Consider the following 21177-nt stretch of genomic DNA (forward strand, 5'->3'; position numbering starts at 1 on the left):
CGTATTTTCAATCACCTCCCGCACCCCCACCCCCACCCCCAGGCGGTGCTTATAACAATCTCTTTTTTGTTTGTTTACTTATATATAACCTACCCTACCCCCGCCCCACGCAAACTGCCTGAAGGCAACAGATTTTGTCTTCTTCTCTGTCGCACCCCCGCCCTGGTGCCCAGCACACAGCCTGGGACATTTGCTGACAAGGGCTGCCTGGTGTCTCCGAGGCGCCTCCAGAGGCCCTGGAGGTCAGGTGACTTTCTCAAAGCTGGCTTCCAAGGACACTGCACTCTTCTCACTCCCCGAGGGGCGTCTAGACCCTCCTGGGATGGGGAATTATTACCTCAGTCTGCCGCCCCATGAGCGCTGAGTCTAGAAGCAACTTTCCCTCGCTGGGGGGTGAACACCGGGCCGCGGTGTGGAAGGGGCGGGGCTGAGCGGGGGCGGGACTGAGCGGGACCGGGCCCACCGGGGCGGGGCTGAGCGGGGGCGGGGTCGGTCGGGGCGGGGCCTCGCTGCCCTAGCCAATGGGGCGCCGCGGCTCGGGGAGGCGGGGCCTCCGGGCGGAGGCGCTGGCGCGCGGCGGGGAACAGAGACCGAGGGATCCCGGGCGAGACGCAGGCGGGCACCGCGACCGAGGCACCCCCGGCGCCGCTTCCCGGCGGCCCGCAAGGTAAGACGCGCGCCGCGACAAAGTAGACTTTGCCGGGTTTCTGGCAGCGGGGAGCCCGCATCCGGATCGGGGGCTGCTGGCGCGTCCTCGCGCGGGACTGCGTCCCCGGGAGCTCCGGCTCTGTGCCCGCGGGACGCGGGCGCGCGGAGGGCCCGGGAGGGAGGCGAGGAGCCGCACGCCACGCTTCCTCCGCCGGTTGCTGCTGCTGCCCGGCCCCGGGGCTGCACCCTCGGACGGACGGGTCGGCGCGCGGGGGCTGCCCGCCGGGCCGGGAACCAGGATGCGCAAGATCGTGGCTCCTAAGACTGTCTCCACCCAGCGCTGGGGCCCGGGAAAGAGCTTGCAGGGAGCCGGGGACCGCAGTGGCCGGACCTCTGCTCTGCGCCGGCTTCCAGCACCTGCCTTGAGTCTTCAGACCCCTCCTGACCTGCTGCCATGGAGTCAGGGGTCAGATTTGTCATGTCCTTTCCTATTTACGGTCATCCTGGGGCTCAGCAAGAAATCTCAGAGCGGTTCCCTGGCCGAGCTAGGAGCAGAGACTCGCCCTGGGTACGGCGTCTTGTGTTTTTATTCAGCACCTCTTTGGCTCTTATTGATTGCCAGATACTCTGCCAAGTCCTAGTGGTGCTAAGGCAAGAAGAAGGACCTTGGAGGAGCCCCTGGGGCTAAGAGAGACAGTAGGAGGAACAATTACAGTGCAGTGTAGTGCGGAGGACCTGAGATGGAGAGGACAGTGAGGGAGCCTTGTAGGCTTCAGGGGGGAGGTGACCATTGAGTGGGGACTTGGAAAAATAGGGGGGTTTACCAGGCTGAAAACTGTGTGTGGGGGGGGGGGGAGTTGATCAATAGCAGAATTCCAGATAGATTTTCCTGTGTGAAGGTAAAGGAACTGAAAGTGTCTGTGTCCTGACCTAGACCATCAGATACATAATCCCTACATCAGATAATTGAGTGGGATGGGGTCTTGTGTGGGTAGGAAATGAGCTGTCAACGTGGCAGGCGGCTAAAACATGCACAGATCTTAAAATTCAGCCTTAGAATATTTAGAATTTTCTTCTGTGATGAAGGAGGGCCTTGGAAAAATGCTGATCAGGTCATTCTGGCAGCTCTGTGGACAATGGTTGGAGGCCAGAGTATCAGAAAGGTGGTAAGTTGTAGTTACTTTTTTTGAGACTTGCCTACAAATGCACTGGCCCCTTACCGCAGCCGCATCTGCCCAGGAGCCCTGGGCATGGATTTGGGAGGTGTTGCCCATGTGATGCTTTCTTCTGCAACATGTACGTCATTTTTATATTGTTTCTAGAGCCTGTGACCTCAATCTTGGCATCAGGGATGGCCTCTGGAGGATTGTGAAGGGTGCATCTGCTCTCCTTTTCTCATCTTCTGGCCCTCTGTGTGGGCTTTGCCTTTCCCTGGGCTCCCCTTTCTGTTCCACAGAGACCCAGACTCAACTGTTGGAGGCAGGGCTGGGTGTAGATTGGTGTAGTAGAAATAACAAGGGCTAGCTGGGAAGTCAGACCAGTCACTTTAGCTATGTGCCTTGGGGACATAACCAACCTTTCTGAGCCTCTGTTTTCTGATTTAAAAGGAAATCATCATACCCACCTATCATAGGTTGGGTTCTCTGGGAAAAGGCTCAGATATTCTGAGATTTGTGTGCAGGGAGATTCTTGGAGAGTGATGTCACTCCCCAAGGGGGTGAGTGGTGAGGAAGACAGGGTTGGGCAGAGGGAGAAGTTGATTTGTGATGCAGTGCAAGAGAGGCCTCAGTCCACCCCCTGAGACAAGGGGGCCAGACCTTTGAAGACCCATGTTGACCAGCCAATGGGGGGTGCAGACTGGCCTCAGGGAGGGGGCATAATTTTGAGTGTCCCTTCAGCAGGACAATTCCTAAAGAGGGATTCAGCTGTGAGCTGTGGGCAGCCAATACTCCCAGCAGCTGGGCATGGGAAATGAAGACTGTCTGGATCTTGGAGGTGGGTTGAGAGTTACACCACAGCATTCACGATGCTACCTCACAGGATGGCTTGGGAAGTCAATGAGATAGTGCTCTATACTGTGCCTGGCGCATAGCAGACACTGAAAAAAGTGTTCATTTCTTTCACTGTTAAATTTCCTAACTGCATCTGAAAATCAATTTTGGAGTTTGAGTTGAGTAAATCAGCTTTTGTGAGGAGCCCTCAATACTAATAGACACATTGACTACTGTTTCCCATTACTGAGTGCCTATTATGTATATACAGTCTCTCCTAGTTTTCCAGTAATACTCCAGGTTAGTCACTTCTGTTCTCATTTTACAGTCAACCTAGTCTTTTCCAATACCCAACAGAGTCGATATACTTTTGCCATAAATAATAATAATAATAACAACAATCACTCACAACTGCATGATTTGTTGCACTTTATGAAGTGCTTTTATTGGTGGATTCATTGATTAATCATCCATTTCATTTATTTATCCACTTATTAATTCAATCAACATGCATTGAGTGCCTCCTACATGGTGGGTTCTGTCCTAGGTGCTGGGGATACAGCTCAGTCTATTAGGGGAGACAAAGACATTAAATTCTTTGATTCTTCAAAAGCACATTGAAGGTGAGACATTGCACTGCATAGCCAGCATGTGATAGCGAATAACAGGCCCTTTGCCCAGTCGACTCTGTCTTATCCTTCAGTTTCAATACAATCTCCTTGGAAATGACTTTTAAAGCATCCTGTGTAAAGCAGGTCCCCTCCTTTTATTCTCTCTTTTCCTTCATAGCACTTGTTTATCTATTTTACTTCCCTGTTGTTAGTCCTCCCCACTGGACTGCAGACTCCAGGGGATCATATGTTGCTTTATCCTAAGAGCCCAGCACAGTGTTTAGCGTATATTTCTCGAATGTGTGAAATGAATGAAGGGCGGATCTGCTTAGCGGGGTAGTCAGGGAAGGTCACTTAGAGAAGTGATATTTACACTGAGATCTGAGGGATGAGAAAGCTCCAGCAATACCAAGATCAAGAGGCAGAGGGAACACCTTGCTCAAGGACCATGAGGTGGAGGAATGGAGCCCAGCGTGATTGGAGTATAATGGGCAAGTTGCACGGAGTGGCCCGAGATGAGATTGAAGTAGATGGGCTTTGGAGGCCATGCTGAGTTTGGATTTTACCCAAAGTGCAATGAATCATTGAAGGATTGTAAGCCTAGTAATGACCTGATAGGATAATATATTTGTTGGTTTATTGTCTGTCATGCCTCTAGAAGGAAAGCCCCATGGAGAAAGGTACTCAGTAAAGGTTACTTAAATGAATGGATGATCTGGTTTATGTTTTAAAAGGATCCCACCAGCTACCCAGTGAAAAATGGATTAGAGAGAAGAAAGAATGGGATCATGTCACCGATTAGGAGTTAAGTGAGAGAGATAGTGGTGTCTGGGCTAGAGGATAGCAATGGTGTTTGAGAAAAGTAGAAGGATTTGTGCTGTATTTTGAATGTAAAATAGACAGGACTTGCTGATACCTTAGATGCAGAGAATACAGGAAAGTGAGAGATTAAGGATGATGGCCAACCTTATGGCTTAAGATTGGCTGGATACCAAATGTCCATCTGCGGGTGAATTGATAAACAAGATGTGGTATATATAATGTAATATTACAAAACCAGGAATGAAGAAATGAAGCATTTTAATACATGCTGCAATGTGGATGAATCTTAAAAACATTATGTGAAAATATAAATGAAAAAAGCCAGATACAAAAAGTCACATATTATATGATTCCCTTTATATGAAATGTCCATTATAGTAAATCCATAGAGACAGAAAGCAGATTGGTGTTTGCTCTGGGCTAAAGAAAGGGTGAATGAGGTGTGATTACTTAATGGCTAAGTGGTTTCATTTTGGGGTGATGAAAATGTATTGTAATTAGACAGAGGTGGTGCTTTGCACAACATTATGAACATAGTAAATGCCATTGCCTTGTGTACTTTAGAATGGTTAGCTTTGTGTTATGTAGATTTCAAAGTTGGAAAAAGAAGTTTAGTTAGACAGCAGCACCGTTCACATAATGGAGGAGACTGGGTGAAGGGCAGGTTGTGCTTAGGGGATAAAATTCAGATACTCTCTTGGAGATGCCCATATAAGACATCCACATGGAGACAAGCATGGTTATGAGTTTGGAGTCTAGGAGATGGGTCTGCCCTGGAGATATAAATATGGCAGCTGTTGGCACTTAGGTGTCAGTCAACAAAATGGATGAGTTCTAGGGAGAGGGAGTGTAGAGGTCCCGTTTTAATTTGATCTTCGTAACTACTCATAGGACAGTGCTATTGTCTCCCCCCAACCCCCCAAAGCAGACAGTTTGCTCGTGGGGGTTTCCAGGCTTCCAGTCCTTTGCACTTTCCCATCTCAGTGATGCCATTTCAAACTTCAGCCAACACCTTCTCTCCCTTCATCCTTTCAATCATGATTAAGTATTCACACGTGCCAGGCACTGTGTGGGCTCATATTAGTGGAGAAATTAGACATGGCTCTAATCTCATAGAGTTTATCCAGTAAACAAGCAACTGCAGCCACGGAGACAGGGGAGCTTAGGAGCACACAGCAGGGTCACCTTACCCCACATTTGGGGGTTAGGGACACTTCCTAGAGAAAGTGAGGGTTAAGCTGAGATTTGCAGCAAAAGCCAAAGAAATGAGCCTGAGAAACAGAGAGTGATTCTCTGGAGGGTTGGTGATCTCTGAACACCTGCTCTGAGAATTCACCACTGTCTTCATTTCCCAGTTCTTCACAGACGACTGGCATTTTCCAACTCAACAAAAGGGTCTCTATTTTCAGTAATCCTGGAGGCAATAAGTAAACACCTGGCTTGATTTGACTTCAAATTGGAGCTTCAAAGACAGGGTGCAAACAGGTTGGCCTCCAAAGCAAGGCTCCATCTCTTGAGCAAGTGATTTAGCCTCTCTGAACCTTACTTTTTATACTTATGAAATGAGACCAGTAATGTTTCTTGCTTAGTGTAGGAAATAAGTAAGATGATGTAGGAAAGTGTTGGGCACATTATAAATGCTCAGCAAGATGTTATCTCATTTGGAGAAGAAGAGGTTCTGAGTAGACCAGTGATCTCCATACTCTGTACACTATTTAAAATACAGATATCCGGACTTCCTCTGAAGGTTCTGATTTAGATGGTTTAAGATGCAGCACAGTGATCTGTTTGTTTAAAAAGCACCCTGGATGATTCTGATAAAAGCAAGTTCAAGAACCATTGGTTTAGACCAAATACTCTTCGCTATCATGAGCATGAAAGGGTTAAGCACCTAGAAGCAGATTTGCCTTCTAGGAATTTTTAGCCAATGACGGTGCTGACCGATGATGTAATGTCTTTGGTTGGCACTCGATTGGTTAAATGTATTGTTTCTCTTGCTTCAGCTGTATATGGAGCAGAGCTGGAGCACAAGGGTTAATAATTCTGTGGCAGCGGGCAGAGCTCTCTCTCTTTCTCTGTTTCTCTTCTGCTAGTTGTGAGTATACAGCAGGGTCCAGTAGATTCTTCCAGTAAAAAGCACTCTCCTCCCTACCTCCTCCCAAGCAGAGCACATGTCCCTGTAGTACTACGGGGGGAGGCAGGGGGTGGAGGAGGATTCTCTAGAGAAGAGACAGCCCTTTTGAAGTTCTGAGCTGCAGTCTGCCCTTGCTACTGGGGATGGGCACAGCCCCAAGTCCCCCTGAATGAATTGCCAAAGTGCCACCTGCTTCTGAGCATTGTTCAAGCTGTCGGAATCCTCAGAACCAGGAGGTGAGCCCAGGGTTTGGGAAGAGGGAGTGAGCCTGGTGGGGAAGGGTCTTGGAGCCGTGGGAGGAAACAGCCCTAGACTGAAGGTCAGGTACAAGCTCAATCCAGTGGCTGCAACTGGCACGCGATATGAGCTTGGGCATGAAGGTCTCCCTCTCTGGTCTGTTTGTAAAGTGTGAGGTTTGGGTTAGGACCTGCCAAGTCCTGGCAGACAGCGGCCGGGGAGTGTGCTCACCAGGAGCTATAAACAAGCACATTTCTGGTGTAGCTTTCTGTCAAATGCTCCCTGAAGATAAATGCTTTCCTTTGGGAATCTGGGCAGGAGGGAAGCCCAGTCAGGTTAGCGCTGTATTTCTGGAGCCAGCTGTAACCCAGGCCCCTCCTTATGTTGTCTGGACTCTCTCTTCAGTGCTCCAGCTTAGCCTGGTGGCCCTTGGTAGGCTCTGGGCTGCGGTTTCTCAAGAAACTCCCTAATGGTCTTGGGGATTTTAATCATGTCATGGGGGGGGGGGACTTTAGAGTCTCTGATCCTTGAGTTATCAGTGTGCCTTGATGAATTTGGGCACTTACCTAGGTGTCCCAAGCTGGTGCTCTTAGGGTTGGGGAGAGGAATTCTTTTTATATCATGGATAGCTCAATTGTGACAGTTTTCTTGTTTGTATTTAATGGGGCATGGATTATTGCCCCAGCCTAAAATTTCTTACCTTGTCCAGAAAAGGTCCCTATGTAAGCATGTACCTATGTAAGCATGTCCCTATGTAAGCATGTCCGCCTCAAGATGTAAATTGAAAAGAGGAGAGGGTGTGAAAGGGAGAAGCAGAGTGGATGGGAAAGGCTCTGAGGAAGAGACCTTGGCCTTCATTTTATAGGTAATTCAAGAAATTCTTGCGTTTTGTAGACATACTCATACTATGATGCTACCTGTCTCTTGCAACACTTTTTATTTAAAGAGTTCTGCTGTTTTTATACTTCAGCATTTGGTGATAAGTAAGGTTTTCCCAATTTCTTTAGGGAGAGTGGAGCCTACAAAGGGTTCTCTTTGTGTCCTGTGTGATCATTGGTGTTTGCCACCCTGTGTTCTAGGCCAGGCTTTGCTAATGAAGAACATGTCAGTCCCCGAGCAAGTCACTGAGCCTCTCTCTGCATCTCAGTTTCCTCACTTGTAAATCACAGAGGTAGGAGGGAGTTGGACTAGCTAATTTTTAGAGACCATCTAGCTCTGGCCTCTGTGCTTTGAATAGTGATAAGCCTTTGGAATCTGAGTCTGGTGATTAAGTGGGGTTGATGGGTAAAGAATGTTTGAATAAAGGGACAGGCAGCATGTGTCCTCTGGGTGCTGGTGCTTTACCCATATTTTAACTCATTTCACTCTCCCTAGATCCCTGGAAGTGAGTGGAAGTAACTCCTTTCTACAGATATGAATATCAAGGCTGATGGAGGCTTAGTGATTTGCCCAAGATCATTGGTAAATGTTAAGGCTGGCATTTAAACCTGTGCAGTAAATATACTGGGGCAGTGGTGCACGGCAGGGTGATGGGGGGGCTGGAGCTGGAATCCTTGTCTGCTTTGCTTTCTTGCATACTCTTCTTTGTACTAGAAATCATGCACTAATTTTGAGATAGACAAGCTCATCCAGATTATTGTGGATTATCCAGTTTACTGTCTGGAATGACTGCAGAAGACCGGAGGATCCTGGATCTGAAAGAGATCCTACAGTCCTTTGAACCAGGCCCCTCAATTTATAGCTGAGAAAATGGAGGTCCAGAGGATTTAGGTGATTTGTTCCATGTCACTTGGTGAGCTGATAGATGGCAGGACATGGAGACCAAGACTCCATGTCTTAGGTGTTTGAAATTGTATTATTGTGAATGAGTTAAAAGATAAAAACGACCATCATTTGAGACCTGTGGATGAGCTAAATTTAGTTATTCTCACCTCCAGACCCCTTTTCAGTGCCAAAAGATTGGAGCTAGACTCTCTGTTCACCTACTCTGCACTTGGCATTGTGACAGGTGTCTGAGATTTGCACAGCAGGAAGCAAGCCAAGGATGAGACATGATCATTTTCCTCAAGGAGCCTTGGGATGCAAGCTGTGTTTCATGAGGTGTTTAGCTACTAGGTCAGCAATCTTTCCCAATGGATGGGCCGAGACCCTGACTCTTTCCCTCTGTGTGTGGCTGGCATCTGATCTATGCATCTGTAAGAGCACTTGCCACATGACATGCAGTCTCTGTTCTTTGTCTTCCCAATTAAGCTGCATGTTTCCAGGGTGCAACTCTTTAAGGTTACTGTGAAATCTCAAGTTGGCATGGTCTGGAGGGCAGGAAATTCTCAAGTGTTCTGGCTTGCTTGCAGAGTTTATGCCATTCTGTTTGGGAAAACCTCCTCTAATACTTTTATACATGTTAACGGATATTTTTAAATGAAAATTAAATGAGATAATATATGTGGAAATCCTTAGCTCAGGAACTGTTACAGAGTGGGAACTCATGAAATATTTGATGGAATGCAATTGGCATCTTGCTTTAGCAGACTTATCTATGCTGGTCTTTGAAAAGTTTTGGAGGGGAACCTGGTCACCTGTGTCCGGGTTGGCTTCTCCTATTTGAGGCTGGCATGTCTAGCTCCTCTGTGCAATGTTCCCTCCAATGCCCCTGAATATTGCTTCTAAAGTCCAAAGTCGAAAAAGAATGGGATGGAGGCTACACAGACCTGAGTTCAAAACTCTAGGCGTTACCTATCATTGGGTGGCATCGAGCATGTTACTTACCCTCTCTGTGCTTGGTTTTTTTACTTGTAGAAATGGAACTAATAGGACCAACCTCAAAGGATGAATGGGAGGATTAAGTGAGACCTTTAGAGAGTGCCTGGAACCTATAGGGTAGATGTTCTATCAAGGCTGATTTATTTGTTTTCTTTGGAAAGGTGTTGCAGAGAAGTGTCATTAATTTTTTTAAAAATTCAATCTCATTTAAACTTCTTTGCTCACATTAGTAGCACTTCCAGATAGCTTTCTACAAGCCCTCAGAAAGCTCACGTGGCATTACTGTAAGGGCACATATGCTTACAGCCCTGCCCCCTCCTAGCTCATCCTCATGCCAGTTAGCAAACCAAGCACCAGAAAGCTGCACATAGAAGGAGATATTGAACTGAATGCATTTTCAAAGCTGAATTAAGTATTCTGGGCTGGGACTGCTTCACTCAGGGGCTAAGTGGGTAGGTGATTTAAGGGTTACTACAAAGAAACCTTTGAACCAAAGTATGGCTCCAAGTTCAAAGCATCGGGAGCTTCATTACTGAGTGTTCATCTCTAGGGTTTATTCATTCATCCATTTAACAAATATTTATGCAGTTCTTATCCTGTGATAGGCAGCATTTAGGCGCTGGGGACATATTGATGAACAGTACAGACAAGGTCCCTATCCTCAAGGATTTTATATTCCGGTGGGGAAGGTAGAAAGTAACCACAAAACAAATACATTTTATGATGTCACTTAGTAATGAGTGCCATACAGAAAAATGATACAGTATCAGGGCACAGGAAGATGCCATTACAGAAAAGTCTGTTAGAGAAGGTCTCTCTGAGGAGTTAATATTTCAGCAGAGCCGTGAAGTTTGGGAGTGGGTTTTGGAAATACCTGTGGAAAAGAGTTCTAGGCAGAGGGAACAGCAAGTGATCCTCGGGTGAGTAGAGAAGCATGAGAAGGGAGAGTAGAGAAGATGTAATTGGGGAGGTACCCAAAGCCAGGTCTGGTGGGGACCCATGGGCTGTTGAAAGAAGTTTGGATTCTGTTCTAAGTTAAAGGTTTTCAGCAAGGAGCTTACATGGTTTGACTTAATCTTTTAACTGATTTTATTTTTTAAATTGTCATATGGTAAAATTGACTGTTTTGGTGTACAGCTCTATGACTTTTAACACTTGTGTAGATACATGCAGCTGTCACCCTCACAATGAGGACGCAGAGCAATTCCATCATCCAAAGTACTTCCTCCTGTGCTCCTTCATAATCAACCACAAACTCCCCGCCTCTAACGTTTGGCAATTACAACTTTGCTTTTCATCACTATAGTTTTGTCTTTTCAAGAATGTCATATAAATGGTATCACTCTGCATGTAACCTTCTGAGGCTGGTTTCTTTCCCTCAGTGTAATGATTCGTCCATGCTGTGGTGTGTGTCGATAGTCCATTCATTTTTATTGCTGGCTAGTATTCTGATGTAGGGACATACCTCAGGTCGTCTGTCCATTCACCCCTCGAAGGACATTTGGACTGCTTCCAACTTGGGGGGATTATGAATAAAGCTGCTCTAAACATTTGTGTTCAGATTTTCATGTGCACACCCATTCTTGCTTCTGTAGGCTGAGTACCCAGGAACTGGATTGCTGAGACATATGCTAAGTTTATATTGAATTTCATAAGAAACCGCCATACTATTTTCTAAAGTGGCTGTAACATTTTGCATTCCCATCAGCAATGTATGAATGGTCCGGTTGCTCCACATCCTTGTAGGCACTTGGCATTGCTGGTAATTTTTAGTTTAGCCATTCTAAGTTTAGTGATATCTCATTGTGGTTTTAGTTTTCATTTTCCTAATTTTCTAATGACATTCAGTATTTTTTCATGTATCTATTTTCCATCCTTATATCCTCCTTGGTGAAGTGTTGGTTCAGCTCTATTATCCTTTTTTTTTTTTTTTTCAAATTGCTTTCATTTTTCTTATTGTTGAGTTTTGAGGATACCAGTGCTTTCTTGAATATGTGATTTGCAAATATGTAACATGTTTTTAAAGAATCGTTCTGAATGCTGTGTGGTAAGGAAGCTGTAGGGAGAAGGGTGGAAGTGGAAGCATCAGGGAGTGGACCATTGTAGAAGCTCATGGCGGCAAAGATGATGGTAGCTTGGACTAAGGTCATTGGGGTGAAAGAGGTGAGAAATGGTCAAAGTCAAAAAATCTTTTGAGAGTGGAGCCATCTGAACTTGGTGATGAATGAGATGTGGAATGTGAGGGGAGAGAGGAGTCAAGAATGCACACTCACCACGTGCCAAGCATACAACACATCTGGAGGTGCTGAGACTGTACATATAACTCAGGCATGGCCTCTCCCCTCAAGTAGCTCACAGTCTGGTGAGAGGAAATTTACTGTATACAATTCACCTGGAATACGACCGTGTGTGCTCTCAGAGGTCATGTGGAAGGTCTCAGGGGAGCACAGGTAAGGGAGAAATTACTAACTGCAAAGTTTGCAAGCCCATCTCTCTGGACAGCTGCTGTCAAAATTTAATGTGTGTAAGAATCAACTGGGGAGGTTGCTTAAAATGCAGGTGGCTAGGCCCCCACCTCCAAAGTGGGAGGTCTATGGTTAGCAAGCACCACAAATCGTAGGTGATGGTCAACCACTCTATGAGAAACTCTTGGGGGAGCTGAGAAGACTTCCCAGCAGAGGTGATGTTTGAAATGGGATTTCAGTGTTTAGTAAAAATTCTGACTTGGAGAAAGTTGGAGAAAGGGCAACCAGGCAGAGGGAAAAACAGAAGCAAAGGCTTGGAAGAATAAAAAAGAACTGCTGGGGGCTAGAATAAGCATGGTTGGTGGTGATCATGATTATTGACCAAAGAGTCTGTTTAGGGATGGGACGAGAATCATATGACTTCCTGTCCTCAATGAGTCTAAAGTGATTGAAGCAATTCATCAGCTCCCGAGTTACTAACAAGAGGGCCACCATGGTGAATTGTACCAGGGAGCCCAAGAGCTAGGTGTCCAGATTGTCTGTAGTGCTTTCAAAGTCTCATACAATGAAGCACCTTTGAGGAGAGCTACTGGTATGGTGAACAAGCTTGCCAGGGTAGGTGTGTGCAGAGGTTGGCAGAAGGATACCCTGTACTTGGTACCACTTCCTTGAAGCTCACAGACTCTGCCTCTCCTTTCTGCACATCATCCTGCCTACTTTCCCAGGATGTCAGAGCCGCATCTTCCCACTAGTCTATTGCATAACTACTGGTTTATTGCATGCTCACTGTGTGCCAAGCATAATTGAAAGCACTTTACATGGATTAACTCATTTAATTCTCACCACAAGCCTCTGGATGAGTTAGCATTATCATCCCTGTTTTACGATGCACAAACTGAGGTACAGAAAGATTAATGACAGGTCCCAAGTCACAGAGCTAGGAAATAGGAAAGCTAGGATATTAACTAAGGTAATTCTTTTTTTTTTGGAGATTGTGCTTTTAATTATGCTACACTAACTTTGTAGGGGCATCTTCAGAGTATGAGGAGGAAAACTGGTAGTAGTGGTAGCAGCAATAACACACACATAGTACTTACTATGGACCAGAAACTGTTTTATGTGTTATTCTTAGAGTTAGTACATATAGGACTAATTTATGTTATGAAGATTTCTTTTTTGATTTTAGCCTTTAAGTTAAAACTATCTATTTTTTAATTTTAACATTTACTTGTACATATTTGTGGGGTACAGGGTGTTGTTTCAATACCTGCATATACTGCACAATGAAACTTTCTATTTTTATTCTTTCTTGTCTACTTAATGACAATATGGTATATCTTTTGTGATATTTGAAAGAGCAACATAAAGTGTTGAAATATCATGATGACAAATATAATGTTGCCCTTAAGGGTTGGTGTTATATGTGAGACTGTTTGCCCTTATACTAAATGTCCCTGGATTAGTAGATTACTATGTTTTTAGAGTTCTTCTTAATCTGTCTGCCCCTCCCCGCACCTTCTCCTACTTCAAGCAGCCAGAGTACTTTACTCCAGCAAAATTCTTTCTGATTTACTGCCTCCATTTGGCTGAAGTCAGGGAGAGCAAATGATCACATATAGGCATAGTGTTTCCTAAGGAAGAATCAACTGACTAAAGGGATAAGATTTAGAGAGGTATTGTACACAGGTGGCGTTGTAGACAGGTGGACCGGGAGACTTTTCCCCCCTTTAGTTCCAGGTTCTCAACTGTGTTGGTGTCTTAGTTAATTTGGGCTGCTATAACAAATTGCCATAGACTGGGTGGCTTACACAACAGACGTTTGTTTCTCACAATTCTGGGGTCTGGAATGTGTCAGATCAGGGTACCAGCATGGTCGGGTAATGGTGAGGGCCTTTCTCCTGGTTTCTAGATGGCTGTCTTCTTGCCATGTCCTCACACGGCTGAGAGTGGGGAGAAAGGAAGCAAGCTCTTTTGTCTCTTCTTATAAGGCCACTAACCCCATCATGATGCCTCCTCCCTCATGACCTAATCACCTACCAAAGGCCCCACCTCCTAATACCATCACATTGGGGATTAGGGTTTCAACATATGCATTGGGGGATACAAACATTCAGTCCATAGCATTTGGGTGGTTGGGCTGGCTGTGCAAAAGACCTTCAGGATGTGCAGGAGTATGAAGTGATCTGGGAGAGAGAGTTTTGAACATTTTGGGGAGAGGGAGGAAGTGAGTTGTGGGGTGACTTTCTGAGTGAGTTAATATCTGAGCTAAGATTTGAAAGGTGCATGGAGTTTACTAATGCAATGGGATGGGGAGGGACCCAGAAGTGAATGAAAACGAATGCTGTTCCAGGAAGCAGGAGCAGCATGTGCAAAGGCATTATACTGCAGGGCAGGTAAGGGGATAAGTGTCAGTGAACTAACATACAAGGGCCCCCAGGGAGGAGATGAAGCCGGCACAGCTTGGTAGGGTCTCCAGGGCTGTGGGGGGCGGGAGCTTGGACATACATCAAGGAGCAACTGTGATGATCAGATTTGTATTTTAGAAGAATGTCTCTGACAGCCTGTGATATGGAATTGGATTTGAAGAAGACCTAATTGGATGCAGGGAGACCAGTGGAGAGGGTTTTGCAGTGGTCCAAGAAAGAGAGGATGCATGTCTGGGCTAGGGGCTGAGGGGCATTAAGGGGGTAGCAAAGCATCCCTTTCCTTGTATCCACACACCCAGAATAAGTCCTTTTTCTCCCTACGGGGCTATATAGAGGTGAATTGGATACCACCCTTCTCCTCACGAAAGTTTATAATCTAGTGACATTTAGAACAATGGACAATGCAAGAGGTGGAGCCACTTAATTCTCTGATTCACAAATATCTTTTGAATACCTACTATGTGCCAATCCTTATGGTCAGTGCTGGACACATGACAGTGAAGAAATAAATAAACACTCTTGTCTTCACAGGGGCTCCATTCAAGCAGGGAGGAAGGCACAGAAACAATACACTACAAAAGTAAAATATAGGGGCCGGCCCGTGGCTCACTCGGGAGAGTGCGGTGCTGATAACACCAAGGCCCCGGGTTCGGATCCCATATACGGATGGCCGGTTCGCTCACTGGCTGAGCGTGGTGCTGACAACACCAAGTTAAGGGTTAAGATCCCCTTACCGGTCATCTTTTAAAAAAAAAAAAAAAAAAAAAGTAAAATATAGATGACAGTGGGTATTACAGAGAAAATTAATGCAGCAAAGAAGAGAAGGTGTGTTGAAGGAAGGGCTGACATTTGAATAAAGAGCTAAAGGAGGCGAGAGAACTTACCATAAATCTATATGTAAAGAGGCTTAAACACCTACCTGGAGGCATCTTGGAATAGTAGCTTTGAGCATGAGCTCTGGGGTCAGGCAGATCTAAATTTGCATCCTGGCTCCATGCCATACTTCCGGGGCGACCCTGGACATGTCATCTCACCTTCTTGAGTATCAGTATTTTTATCCATAAAACGGGTTTGGTGATTCTCATCTACCAGGACTGCCGTGAGGCTGGAGGGAGACCCTCCTTCTTAGCTCAGATCCTGGCACACAGAAAGTACTCACTAAATTGTACATACTCATCATGTTGATGATGATTCTGACGAGGCATCACAAGACTTTATGGAGAAGGGGCCCTGGGAGGTGAACCTGGAATCTGTGAAGCAGGATTACCCACCCCCAGCCCCCCAAGGCTCTGCTCAGCTGCTGCAGGCTCTGCAGAACAGTCCTGAGGCTGGGGGCAGGAGAAGCCCCAGAACAGCCCCTGGGCTTCCCCCCTGCAGTTCAGGGATCCTTTCTCCAGGGGTTCCTGGAGCACTACCTCAGCTAATCATGGCACAATTTAGGGAGGGGAGAGTTTCTGCATTCTAACCTGATTCCTAAACAAGATTCCTAACTTGACTTTTCTGTAAAATGGGACAACCAAGAGTCAGGCTGCAGGATCACTGGATTCTTCCTCCCCTCCTGGTTGCCTCTTCAGCAAAGAAGGGTGCAGTGGCATGCTGGGGACAGGTGCAGTGGCACGCTGGGGACAGGAATGATCACGGGGCCCCATGTCACGCCAAGTTCTGTGGTTTCCTCTTGAGAATGATTCTGTCCCTAAGCAGCTCTAGAGAGCGTGGGTGAGTCTAGCTCTTCTTCAGCAGTTTGAGCAGCGAGTGCGGCAGGAACGGCTGTTCCCTGCAGGAGCTGGAGCAGGCAGCTGCCGCAGCGGCTGGAAAAAGCCTCCTTGCCTGCAAGTGACAGCGGCTGGGATCTTTTGGTGGAGATCTGACGCCGCCGGGGCATGAAAGCTCGGCTTCCCTCTGCCTGCCGCATGTCATCAATCCTTAGGTATCATAGTGCCTGGCCTAAGGCGGCATCACTGCCGCTTGGCTAAAGCCCAGCCACTGTCCATGGCTCAGAAAGCAGCTCTGGGTGGGGAGTCGGGAGGCGGGAAGCCCCTGCTGAGAAGGGAGCTGGCAGGGCACGGGTTTGCCTGAGTATTCCTTTAATCCATTTCCATTTCCTCCTTTCATTTTCTGGGTCTTTTGTTTTCATTCTTTTTTCTTTCCTTTATTCAGTTTTATGACTGTATTAATTCCCTGCATTCATTTTCTTCTTTCTTTCCTTCAGTCATAATTTTCTTTTTTCTTTTCCTTCCTTTTTCTTCCCCTCTTCTTTCCTGCCTTTCATTCACTGATTCCTTTGTTAATTTGCTGTCCATCTGTCAAGCATTTTCTCAGCCCCCTGCTAGAGCTGGAGGTTCAAGTAACACCTTCCCTGCCCTGGGAGGGGACCCAGTTGCATGGAAAAGGGGGAAGGAGGAACAGGCAAAACTTGTGGTTGAGGGTCTGGACTCTGGAGTCTGACCCACCTGGTTAGGGCTTGGTGGCTTCCTCGATGTGTTACCTCGGGCAAGTTACTGAACCTTTCTGAGCCTTGGATGCTTCAGGATAAAATCAAGACAAGAGAATCTTCTTCACAGGATTGCCAGGAGTACAGGAGAATGCAGGTGAAGTGCTTAGCCAAGGGCCCGGCCTGTAGCAAGAATCCAATAAGTGTTATTATTAAGGTAGTTTGACAAGTGTTACTAGAAGTCAGGATAAAGGAAGACAGAGAAATAAACCACTTCTGGGTCTGGTTCTTCCCCTTGAAAGTGAGAATCAAAGATAAGCATCTGAGTTCTTTAGGATCTAGCCCTTTATTTTACAAATGAGAGAAGAGACCCCAGGGTGGGCAGGGGGGGCATGGCATGACTTGTCAGGAGGGTACTGATAATGCAGGGAGGAACTCAGGTTTTGGAGCCAAGCCCTCTGGGCCAGTGGAATCCAACAGCTGTGACAACTGGGCAAGTTACTGTCCCTTTCTGGGCCTCAGTTTCCTCCACATGTAAAGCAGGGATCATAATAAGGAATTGTGTGGGGGAGGAAAAAATTTTTTTTCTCTCTGTCCATCTTAGGTTCACTGGCTGAGGCCCTATAAGTCAGACTAACAGAAGACAGATTAACAAGAGAAAAACAGAGTTTGTTAACACATGCAATGTGCATATACTTGGAAGCACTCAGATATGAGCAACTCAAAGAGTGATTAGAACTTGGGATTTATAGCATCTTAACAAAAGGGCAATACATTTTTAGAGAATTGACAAGACAAAGGAAAAGGACTTTGAATTTCTAGGAGAGCAAATTGTGGAAAGGGAAATATATGGGAAAACTGATGGACAATAAGGGCTAGTTAGTAAAGTTTGTTACGTGTATTTCTCTGGTGCCTCTGGGCTGATAAGGGTTTAAAGTTGTCTCCTGTGATTAACTTCTGTCCTTCCTGGTAATGCAGGTGGGGTGAGGCGGAGACATTTTTGCAGATTTATGTCCTGCTTTTAGACAAGTAGAGGGAGGGGAGAGAAGAGTCTTGTATCTGCTTCTCTATTGCCTTCAGCTCAACACAATCCTTATGCCAAAGTGGCATATTTTGGGATAGCATATTATGGTTCCCTACAACTGTTGGGACCAATTGGTTTAATATATGAACAATGCTTAAAACAGTATCTAGCACTTAAGAAGCATTATATAAACATTAGCCGTTGCTCTTATTATTGTTGTTGTTATTATTACCCTTGTCACCATCATGGTTATTGTTGGGGTCATGCAGGGAGCCAGTGGTGGTATCCACCCAGCTTCCTTTAGTAACAACATACGCAGGAGCCTTACCCACACTGCTCCTTTGCATCAGCAGTAAGGCTGCCAGCTTGCTGGCCTACAGGAGGGGAATGTGTCCCCATAGTTGCAGCTGGGCCTGCTGTTCCCAGCATTTGCTGAACCAGTGCTCAGGCCCTCCAAGGTGAAGGACACTGCAGAGGCTGCCACAGAGTGCTGCTCACTAGGCACCAGGTTATCAGGGATTTATCCTGTTAGTGCTTGGCTCTAGAGAAGGAGACAGGAGGGCTGGGCAGCAGAGCAGTGTATCATAGCTGTTGAAGGGACGCATCTCCATATAGACTAGACTGAGCCAGATACAAGATTTGACTTTGTCACTTACCTGGTACATGATGTTCTGCAAGTTGCTGAAGTCTCCTGAGCCTCAGTTTCCTCATCAGTAAAATGGGGTTAATAATAGTATTTGCTTCATTTGTTTTTGTGAGGACTAATGAGACAGTGCTTGTCATTAGCTCAGTCCTTGAGTAAGCAGTCAGCCACATGGTGATTATTATTATTTGGTTATTTAGGAGAAAAGTGCTCCCTGTCTGGAGAGGGCAAAGAGAATGACTAGTGTTGACCTAAAAAGAAACTGACACCAAATACATTTAGCAAGGATTTATTAAGACAATACGATGATTGCAAGTGGGGAGACACATATATCAGGAAGCCCTGAAAATGTGTTCCAAAGAGGGCCAGCAGAGCTTAACATTTTATAATCACAAGAAGGGGTAAGGGTCAGAGGAGAGAGAGAAAAATAGCACCACCTAATTATTCCATCAGGTTTTCTATTGGTTGTACATGACATTTAAATTTGAGATTGCTACTAAGTTACATCCTACATGCAGGTATCTAGGATATGGGTAATAAGAAGTATTCTAGATTATTTTATATTTACATTTATATTATATGTTATATTTATAATGGCTTCTGGTGCCATTATAATGGCTTCTAAGTAACATGGTCTCATGACAATGTTTTGCAGGACAGGTGGATGTGATTACTGACTTATCCCAGATCTTGGGAGGCACTGTTTTCTTGCTGACCTGGTCAGAGCAGGTTGTTTTGGTTATCATTTCCCCTCTTTTGATCAAAAATCTTTCATCTGAAAGCACTGATGATCAACTCAGGTAGACATTTCAGTTCCCTGTTCCTGGAAAGGCTCATTCCCAGAAAGTCATGTCCCACGTAGGAAGGGAAGAAGTTAGGCTCTGGTGTCTAGGCCTAAGTCCGAATTTTAAGCAACATGGGAGTCAGGATGAGACAGTTGTCAGACCCTTTCATTCTTGGCAAACCTGAAAAACTAGACAGTGGCATTTTGCATATCTGACAGGAGGATAAGTTGTGCCCTTGGGTAAAAGAGTGCTCACTAGCAGGTACACACTGATATCCTGGGAATCTTGTATTTTAATTGTGATAATTTTGGAAGCAGAAAAAATCCCTGGCTGAAGACTCAGAAGACCTGAGTTCTGGCCCCAGCCTTGCCTCTGTGTGGCCAAGTGACCTTGGACAAGTCAGTTCCCTTGTCTGTGCCCAGTCTGCCCATCAGGCAAACAATTCACAGGAGCAGGCGAGCCCCAGTGCGAGGTTCTGTGTTATTTCACAGGCGTCTCCCTCCCAGGTCCACCCCACCCAGGGCAGAGTACATGACCTCATGGGGACCCAGAGTTTTCCAACAGATGATCACCCAGTGTCCAGTGATAACAGCAACAACAAGAAATCTGCTCTGACCAGGTCAGCTAAATTATAGTGCCTTGGGATATTTGGGATAAACCAGCAGTCACGTCCCCCGTCCTAAAAAGTGTTATCATAAGACTGTTTTACTTAGAAGCAGCCATAATGGCACCAGAAAGCCATGAAGTTTAGGACGGCCATCCTTCCATCCTTCTCTCTCTCCGCTTTGGTTTCTCCCCCTTCTTGTCATTATAAAATGCTAAGCTCTGCTGACCCTGTTCAGAACAAATTTTCAGGGCTACCTGATCTATGTGTCTCCTCAGATATAATCGACATGTTGGCTCAATAAATCCTTGTTATATTATTTGGCCTCACTTTCTTTTTAGGCCAATACCATCATGGGGGAAATAAAGCCATTTCTGCTAAAAAAAAAAAAAAAAAAGGAAAGGAAAACACAGTCAAAAAGCTGCAGTGCTACTGAGACCCCAAAGGTCCCTTTGCTCGCTGCTTAATAGCCAATAATCAAGAGACAGGTGTTGGTGTAAGGAAGGGAATCAGGAAGCTGGCAGCAGCCAGGGGAAATGGGGGACTTGTCTGTCAAAGACCATCTCCCCCTCTTCCAGGTTTGCTAAATGGTTTTACAGGGGTCTGTGGTTCACGGTGACCAAGCAGGGACATGCAGACATGCATGATTGTTTCTCATAATCATCAAGGAACTTCCGGGGTGGGAGTTGGCCAGCGTCATGCTTTCTTCTCAATGGGTTCAATTTCTGTTATTCTCAAATAAGATCAGGTTAGTAGCTAGTAAAGAATGGCCATCTGGGTTAATAATTTTTCTCTAATGATCTTGTCCAATGTGACAGCGAGAGTCGTTGTGTTCTGGCAATTAGCTGCAGGCTCTGTGGTCTGGGTTCCAGGAGAGAACAAGTTTTCCAATTCAAAGGTTTAACAAAATGGAGTCACTTCTGTTCAGGCTGTTACAGAGGGTAGTGGAAGAAGCATGTATTTGTGGGGGGCGGGGGTGCTGGGGCAACGACAGATGGGGAGGTCAGGGGAGAACTCTGAGGAAGTGACCTTGGAGGTGGGAGCTGAATGACATTCGGGCAGGGCGGGGGGGACAGCGCAAAGGCCTGAGGGTGGGCGGGGGCGGGGTGCCAGGGGATGAGGCTGGCTTGCTGAGGAACGGGAGGAAGGCAGGTGTGGATGTGCAAAGCGAGCCAGGAGAAGAGGGCTCCACAGGGCATGGAGGAAGCGTGAATTCTACCCAGAGTACCCCACATGGAGAGTAAAGGGAGGGCAGGGGACAGCTTTGTTTGTCCAGGGGAGGGATGACGGTGGCTCGGACCCCAGTGGGAACCATCGAGTTGAAAGTAGATGGATTCAGAGGCTGTTCTGGAGATAACAGTTGGTGGTGGCCTGGGTGTGGAGGGGGCGAGGACGGGAGCATCCGAGAGGACCCCACGTTTCTAGCTTCAGCAGCTGAGCGGGGTTATTTCCTGAGATGGGACGATGGATAAGGAGCAATTTGAGGTGGGGGGTGGCTGGACACCAGGAGCTCAGTTTTGGACATGAAGAGTTGAAGACGCCTATCAGAGGGAACTCGCTAAGGTACTCAGTAAGGCAGCACCTGGCTCCAGAAGC

The 21177-nt window shown here is 46.3% G+C and overlaps 1 protein-coding gene across 1 annotated transcript in view; it reads left to right on the forward strand.

Moving 5' to 3' along the window:
* Positions 1-594: 594 nt before the first annotated feature.
* Positions 595-21177, forward strand: part of SYN3 (synapsin III) — a 451793-nt gene continuing 431210 nt past the window's right edge. The window contains exon 1 of the mRNA XM_063074911.1: positions 595-667. The gene's annotated coding sequence lies outside the window, so the exon portion shown is untranslated. The remainder of the gene's footprint in view (positions 668-21177) is intronic.

The sequence above is a fragment of the Cynocephalus volans genome, chromosome 12, assembly GCF_027409185.1.
Source record: "Cynocephalus volans isolate mCynVol1 chromosome 12, mCynVol1.pri, whole genome shotgun sequence".
Classification (NCBI taxonomy): domain Eukaryota; kingdom Metazoa; phylum Chordata; class Mammalia; order Dermoptera; family Cynocephalidae; genus Cynocephalus; species Cynocephalus volans.